The sequence below is a fragment of the Montipora foliosa genome, chromosome 6 (genome assembly GCF_036669935.1).
Source record: "Montipora foliosa isolate CH-2021 chromosome 6, ASM3666993v2, whole genome shotgun sequence".
NCBI lineage: Eukaryota > Metazoa > Cnidaria > Anthozoa > Scleractinia > Acroporidae > Montipora > Montipora foliosa.
The window spans coordinates 13,282,062-13,289,561 of NC_090874.1; the positions used below are offsets into that span (position 1 = coordinate 13,282,062).

At 38.9% G+C, this 7,500-nt stretch overlaps 1 protein-coding gene across 1 annotated transcript in view; it reads right to left on the bottom strand.

Moving 5' to 3' along the window:
* LOC138006754 (zinc finger protein 709-like) overlaps nt 1-6,726 on the bottom strand; it is a 17,084-nt gene extending 10,358 nt beyond the window's left edge. Inside the window, exon 1 of the mRNA XM_068853263.1 lies at nt 6,590-6,726. The gene's annotated coding sequence lies outside the window, so the exon portion shown is untranslated. The remainder of the gene's footprint in view (nt 1-6,589) is intronic.
* Nucleotides 6,727-7,500: the final 774 nt, after the last annotated feature.

Here is a 7,500-nt window from a genome sequence, read left to right on the forward strand (position 1 = left end):
TTGTAAGTTGTTGTGTGTAGGCTTTCATCAAAGGGTGGTCCTCCTCACAGTTGGCTCCCAGCAGGAGGTGATTTTCATTGCAACTCTGGATGCGACTTAACAGGTTTAGGATACTGACTAAGTAGGCTGCAAGGATGATTATAAGAACATAACAGATCACGATCAGTACAGCAGAAGTGGTCACTACCACAGCTATGTTATGCCCCCAAGTGATATAAAGAAGTACTAAATATAAGAATATTAACATTGTTCATATGGGCCCTTACTTACACAATGAAATGCATGTGAAAGATTGTTCACAGTATCCTGAGGTACAACTAAGCTCTAAAAGATATACTGATAATTCAAAAGTTTAGTGCAGCGATTTTACATAAACTGGCCATTCATGTTATTCTAAACTAACTAAACAAGCTTACCAGTGGCGCAATCATCTTTACAAATGGTGCACCATCTGCCCCTATAGCAACCCAGAATAGTCCCTCTACACCATGAAACCAATGAAGCATGGGGATTTGTTTATGAAGATCCATATACAGATCAGCAAGTTTCAGGAGATATGATTTAAGTGGTCTGTAAACGCCAGGAACACATTCTGTAGATAGCTCTGTGGCTAGTGTTTGTAAATCTCTCACTTCTCCAACATCAATAGTTTTCAAAAAGGACATCAGAGTTTTATAGGGTAAAATTTTGGGCACTTCAACCCCTGGAAGAATTTCTGCTTTCTGATTTTTTCTCTTTTTCCCCCCTGACTCATTCAAGACATCAGAACTATTTCTTATACTGGTATATTTTCTCTTTCCAAGCAGCCCACTTTCATAAAGTACTCGCATGCTTCTAATTTTGTTTGCTTGGCTCTTTTCATATTCTTTGATCTTGCTGTTCACAATGCTTGGAACAAGTGAATCCATGCATTTCTTAGAATTGGATATATACTCTCTCATCTCTCCAGTTTCTGCCGAGGTAATCAAAGTTGTCCAAAGGCCATCTTTTATTGATTTTGCTTGTTCTTTCTCAGAAGTGTAAACATGACTGCCACAGTGGATTGCTTTAACAGCCTCAACAGTTTTCTGTTTTCGTCGCCTGAACTGGCTTGCTGACAAACTTAGTGTTTCACTATCAGCTGAATTGATTTTACTGATCACAGATGGCCTCCTTGACATTTTTCCTGGCATACTTGGGTGTTCACACTGATCTGTACTGTTCTCTATTTCTGTGAGCTTTAAAAAAAACATTTCCAAACTAACTCACTAACATAACTGTCTAAACATAATATTACTACTACCTAAAAATACAGTCCTTGTGATCTCACTAATACCACTCAAGTATACACCTAATCTGGACGGTGCAAATTGCTGGAGTTGTGACCCTGTAAACCAGTATTAGGGTTAACTGGGTTAGACCTACACCTACAGCTGTACATGCATGTACACCTGCAAAGTACTCCATCTGCATAGTAATTCCACGAAGCACATTAAATGCATTATACAGAAATAAATTCTGAAATTTAATTGACAATAATATTGTGGAAAAGTGGCTTTATTTTAGTTTTTAGTTGAAAAGCTCAGATACTGCTAAGATATCCTTCCACTACAAATTTATTGATATAATATAGAAATTATGCAATTAAATACCTCTTACCTTTCTTTTCCTTCTCACTATTTTCTTTGTTTGAGCATTCAGCATTTTGGTGAGCTCTTCCAACTCCCCTTCCTTCTCAACAAGACCATTTCTAAGGGCCTCAACAGCCCTGGATTGCTCGGCCTCTGCATTTTGTATGGCTATCTTTTTGGCATGTTGGTAAGCACCAATATTAAATCGACGTTTTCTTGTCACTCCTTGCGGTATGCTGAAATACCATTGATTTATTTTTTTCATTCAATGCTATTTGGGATGTAAAATCAAACTTTCTAACAGAGGAAGAATCGAACTAAAATCCTATCATTTTTGTTTTTTCTCGTAAACTACATAAAGCCCAAAAAATCAAGTTAAAAACTCACCTTTCGATGCCCACTTCAACCGGTAAATTGTCTTGGTTCGCCACTCCAAGCATGCTTCTATGAAGGACGCTTCAAGAATAACCCTGGCAGTTTACACATCAAAATAAAGCTTGTCTCCTCTAGAAAACGAATTTGCCCGCCATTTCTCTCTTCGAGGTACCCAGTCTTCACACGGCGAGGTTTTTCTCGGGTCATCTGCAGGGGATTTCGAATAAATTCAGACCAGAGGCCTTTGCGCGCATTTTAGCCGCCATATTGGATTTTTTTCTTGGACACTAGATGACCGATTTGAGGGGTGGTTTGGCCCCGGCGTGAATATTAATCAGCAACTTGCTGACATTATTATCAAACGTTGGTCATGCAGCAAAACTTAGCGAACCAAAACTGAAAGAAAAGATGGAAAAATACAGTCGACCCGGAAACTGCGACAGGCTCATTGTTCCTCGTGTTAACACGGAGATTTAGGACAAACTTGACAACAAACCAGACAACAGGACCTTCGTGCCTCGTCAATACAAAAGTCGGGGCTATTTTGGCTCTGTCCACAATTGAGGCAGAAAAAACTGCCAGAGCTTGATAAGCTAGTAAGCACAGTTGCTAGGGAGAAAATTGAGTTCACTTCTCCGCCGCATCAGACATGTTTCAGGACAAATAACGTTTCAACGCAGAAAAATAGTGTTATTGCACAAGAAATTCAACATTCATTGGCCAAACAAGTTATTGTTGAGTTTGTTTCGGTGCAGGGTGATTTTATCTCCCCCATATTTCTCCGGCCCAAAGATGATGGGTCACATAGATGAATCCTGAATTTGAAAAGTTTAAATAAAAATGTGGTGTGTAGGCATTTTAAGATGTATTCAATTTGGACTGCTCTTAGGTTCATGTAACCAAATTGTTATATGGCATCTGTGGATTTACGGAATGTGCCTCTAATGTTATTGGCACAATAACATTGCTGGGCAATCTCGGTTTTGTTCTTTACCCTAAAAAATCAGTTTTCATACCCACACAAATTCTAGTATATCTGGGGTTTGTTTTGAACTCAATCCATGTGACAGTATCACCTACTTTAGACAAGGCAAACAAGATGAAGACAGTTGTAACTTAAATTCTGTCATGTAAAAGAGTGTCGATTCGTGAGGTGGCACAAGTTGTGGGCCTCATCATATCTAGTTTTCCTGGGGTAGTCTTTAAGTCTTTAAGTCTTCAATGAGTTTACTCCTAAAACAGCAATAACTATACTAGGAGTAGGCAGGGTAATGTATGACCCTCTGTATTTTCGCATTACAGAACATGACAAATCTTAAGCCCTTACACTAAAAGCTGAGAACTTTGATGCCTTTATAAGCTTGACACCATTTGCTACAGAGGAGCTTCAGCAGTAGATCGATTGTATAGATACTGCAGTCAATAAAATAGACAGACCTGACCATCAAATCACCATTCGTACTGATGTGTCTACAGAAGGATGGGGGTGCGCAGTAAATGACCTCTCTACAGGGGGGCTCTGGACAGCTACAGAGAAGGAAACCCATATCAACTATCTTGAATTATTGGCTTACAAGCTTATAGACCACTAGTACCAGAAAGACATGTTATAGTCCTGGTTGATAACACAACAATTCAGGTTATAGCTAATAAAATGGGCACCAGTCATTCAACTAAGTTGAATTTCTTAGTTAAAACCATTTGGGATTGGAGTATTGCAAACAATATATGGCTCACTGTTGCCTGAATTCCGGGAAAGAAAACATTGAGAAAGACTTTGAATCTCGAAAATCTAGGTGTAACACAGAATAACAAAACATTATTTCAGCAATCGTGTGCACAACTTTGTTTTACCCCGAATCTTGATCTGTTTGCCTCTCACATTAATTATCAAGTCAAGCCATATATTTCATATCATCCAGACCCGGAACCTGTTGCTGTCAATGCTTTTCATTTGACATGGAGTAACTACAAGTTTTATGCTTTTCCTCCATTTAACATAATAAGCTTAGTCCTACAGAAGATTCGGAAGGAACAATCAGACGGGATTTTGGTTATACCCAAGTGGTGGTGGTGGCCAGTGGCATTGAAGATGCTCGTCCAGGCACCAGTGGTTTTTCCGGCGACCGAGAGGACATTATATCTGCCCAGTCACTCAAACGAAAAACACCAACTTCACCAGAAACCAAACCGACTGATGTGCTACTTATCCGGAAACAACTCCAAAACAGAGGCTTTTCTTCAACAGGTACCAATAACATGGAAGCATCTTGGAGATCAGGGACCCGAAGGCACCTTGTAAAAATGGAAGCTAAGTAATGTTTAAAAAACGAGCAGCAGTGATTTATCGGGGTTTAAAAACAGGAGGCTTAGCCGAGTGTTTTTAGACCTGATAAAACACGTACTGCGAGTTTTTTGAACGGCTTAAAAAACATTCCACAAAGAGAGTGTCCCTCTGGACTCAAAACAATGGTTCAAATTGTGAGAGGTGAATATTAGCATACAATAAAAACAAGCTATGCCTTATTAGTATTCTTTATATAAAGAATACTAACGAGGAGTGTTTTATCAGGATATAAAGCTCATACACCTGACGTTTTATCGGTGTTTTGATAGGCTGTTAGGCTCATGAATTATTAATGATTTTTTTAAACTCTAGTAAAGGGCAAGTTAATCCAATTTCGCCAACTGTCGCAGAAGGTGTAAACTTTATAGGAGAAGTATATGATGAAGGTATAGGTTATAGTGGACTTAACACAGGACGGAGTGCATTATCTGCTATAATTACTCTGTCAAACAACATATCTTTTGGGTACCATCCTAGTGTGCCTAGATTTATGAAGGGAGTCTTTGAAACTAGACCAAGCCTACCGAAATACCAAGAAATTTTTGGATGTTCGTACCCTCCTTGATTTTTTACAAAACTCTACCTCTTGTTTACGGACTCACCCTTAAGAACTTAACTATGAAACTTACTATGCTTTTGGCTCTGATCTTAGCCCAAAGATGTCAAGCAATGAAAGCATTATCTATTGATTACCTTAAACTTGGGCACAAAGAGTGCATTTTTTGCTTCACAAAATTGCTAAAAACATTTAGACCTGGAAACCACCAAAGTCCATCATTAGTGATTGAATCATTCATTCCTAATGAAAAACTCTGCCCTATCAAAGTACTAAAAAAATACCTTGAAAGAACAAAAAACTAACATGGAGGTACATGTAACACTCAGTTGCTAATTAGTTACCGAAAGCCACGTAAGGCAGTCGCCACAGATACACTATCTAGGTGGCTTAAAGAGGTACACGTATTAAAGCAGTCTGGTATTGAGAAGTTTACTGGACACAGCACAAGAGCAGCCTCATCGTCGGCAGCAAAACGGCTTAATGTGGATATTGCAACTATTTTGCAAGCTTCTGGCTGGGCTAACGCCTCAACGTTCAATAGGTTTTAAAACAAGCCCTTACAAACTGACGCCAATTTTGGTCAGGTTTTGTTAGATTCATGTATACAGAAAAATCATTGGGCGAATATTGTGCTATTATTGTACACTGTCAAATTTTATATTATATTGTTTGTTGGGTTTGCCTCTTTGTTGGTTTGTTCTGACCCAAGCCCTCAAGCTCGTGATCCCAACACTTTGAAACTCTCACATGACTCCTTAGTGATGCAGTCCAATGACAAAGTAGAATTTAAAAATTAAACAAGACTTACCTTAAGTTGAAGTTTGATTGTAATTCTATGAGTTATTGGACAAGGAAACTAAGGAGTCACCCATCCCAAACTATTTTCTTGATGTGTGATAGGGATTTTGTTTCCCTACCCTAAACACTTTTTTACTGAACACTTGATCTGCGTGCACATATCTCACATGACTCTTTAGTTTCCTTGTCCAGTAACTCATAGAATTACAATCAAACTTCAACTTAAGGTAAGTCTTGTTTAATTTTTAAATTTTGAGATAAAATCTCTACTCTTATTTTCTCTAGCCTTGCCGATGTTGTAACTGAGCATTTCTGTGTACGTGACAATATTTGGACACGGAATAAGAGTACTCAAGGCCTTTCTTTAAAATCTGGATCTGGGCCAGAACAAACCTAGTTTTGTTCTATGCTCCGTTTTTTAAAACTTGTTTCATATCTAGTCCGCGGCCAGTTTGCGTTTTGTAGCCGGCCCGCAGTCTGAGTTTTATACCTGGTCCTCATTTTATACCCGGTCCACAGTCCGCAGTCCGCAGTCCGCGGTCCTTATTTTATACTGACCGCCTATTTTCATTCTTCCGATTATACGATTGTCACGGTTTTCGTCCCACAAAACACAACCCCTAATAACGGAAACAACACAAGACCACAGTAAAACTCAATTATTACTCGAAGGAGTTACGCCCGAACGAACACAACGCAAGAAAAGAACACAGTAAATTGATACTCGATTATTACACGTTCTAAAAGAGTTGCACCCGATCAATATGTCCGGCTGCCAGATATCTAGACACGGCCATGATCATTTCCGAGAAGGAAGAAGCAGGCAAACAAAGATTTAACAATACAACACCTTCGAAGAGACCGATCTCTCACTTAAAATGCAGTAACAAACTTTCTTACCTTCTGTTAGATAGCTTTCGCTCACAACAGCTCGGACCTTCAGTTCACTCCTTCTCTTCGCAATGGTCATGCCATTCTGACCAGCGGACTTGAGAGGGGAGAGGACGTCATGTTTGCAACTCTGTCCATGAGGAAAGACGTAGACTGGTGAGGGGACGCAAGAGAGTAATACTATTTTGCTTGATCACTAGTCGTCTTGTGTTTCGGATTTGCATTTTTTCGGATTTGCATCTCGATTCAATTTCTCTCGATTCAATTTCAATTTCTTTATTCACGCTATTCTCAGTATTTACAGTAACAAATATCTCATTTAGAAAGAAGCAGATATCGAGCTAGGGAAAAATACGTTATCCTCAAAGAAACTGATCGCTGTTGCTATTGTATCAGGGGCACCCAACGGGAATATAGTTCAAAACCACTTAAACATAGCATTGTTAAACGTATTTTAGTATTTAAACGGTAGATATATGCATATTTTTATCCCCTATTTTTTTTTATCTGTTCGGATCTCCTAGCTGAAAGTTTAGTGATCTGAAAATTCTAGGGATCAAAATTAACCTTTTCGAAAATTTCAGCCAGGAAAAAGGCTCCCGAAAATTCTAGGTGACCTTTTAAGGGTAAAATCCGTTAAAAATGGGCAATTATACCATTTTTTCAGATGTTTGAAAATCCTAGGACAGGCAGGCAAGCAAGAAATTTTACAACAGATGTTCCGAAAATTCTAGATCTCAAATCGTCTTCCGAACAGATATTTTCCGAAAATTGACGTTGGGTGCCCCTGATTGTACGGACGGTGTACAAAGTCATGACTCTCAGCGTTTGACACCATCGAGTGCGAATGATCATGGCATGAGGCTGAAATTTCCCTTGCTTTTGAAAAACAAAATTACAACATTAAGAAATGATTTAGA